The sequence below is a fragment of the Rhagoletis pomonella genome, unplaced genomic scaffold (genome assembly GCF_013731165.1).
Source record: "Rhagoletis pomonella isolate Grant_MI unplaced genomic scaffold, Rhpom_1.0 Rhpom_scaffold_00012, whole genome shotgun sequence".
Taxonomy (NCBI): Eukaryota; Metazoa; Arthropoda; class Insecta; order Diptera; family Tephritidae; genus Rhagoletis; species Rhagoletis pomonella.
In genome coordinates this window covers 13476605-13477482 of record NW_023458566.1, presented here as the reverse complement: position 1 = coordinate 13477482, position 878 = coordinate 13476605, and positions in this window count along the sequence as shown.

Below are 878 nucleotides of genomic sequence, written 5' to 3'. Positions count from 1 at the left end.
TTAAATTTTCAAGTGAACTAACGAAAAATGGGGCGCTTTCTTGTTTTCGTATGAATCGAACATTATGAAATTTTTCTATAATTTTCTATACAAAAATTCCAAGTTTTCGTTTCGTACGAAATCCAGAGTACGCCTGGTGTAAGTGCATCAATGTTGTTGTCGCTTTTTACCATTATTAAAAATAACGCGATTTCTATTACACGAATTTATACTTATAGTATTTCAACGCTTATTTAACATTTAAACATTTATACCCTAATTTATAAAAAATAAAGAACACTTCAACTGAACTTTTTGAATCGAAAATTTGTATGAAAATGTCACTTTATAGAGCTCTTTAAACCTATTTTTTTATCTTTTATGACTAAGGCCATTAAGCTGTTGAAAGTAAAGTTCGGCGTGCATGCGTGAGCGGATGTATTCTTTTACTACATACATACATATTTATACTAGCTTGCTCTGAAATACTTACCAACTAAAGTTTATCATTATCGTGACAAATAATTATCTATTTCAATTACCTAGATTTGTTTCATGCACATCCAAAATATACATAGTATGTATGCACATTAGGGTGCTCCAAAAACGTATGTGGGGAAAAATTAAAGTCGGAATTTGTATGCTCTCACCCACTAGGATTCTTCTATACCGAAAAAATATACCCGTATTTTTTATTTTGAAATCACAAAATATTTAGAGGTCACTCAAAACGCTCAAAGTTTTCCATGTATTTTATATGGGAAAAGAACAACTTTTCAAACTTCCTTGAAAATCAATATTTTTCGGCGGGAAAACTCTGTTTCTCTTCAGGAGACTACCACTAATAATACTCTACTATTTTTTGTATACCATTTTCTCATAGTAGCTATATTTTACAG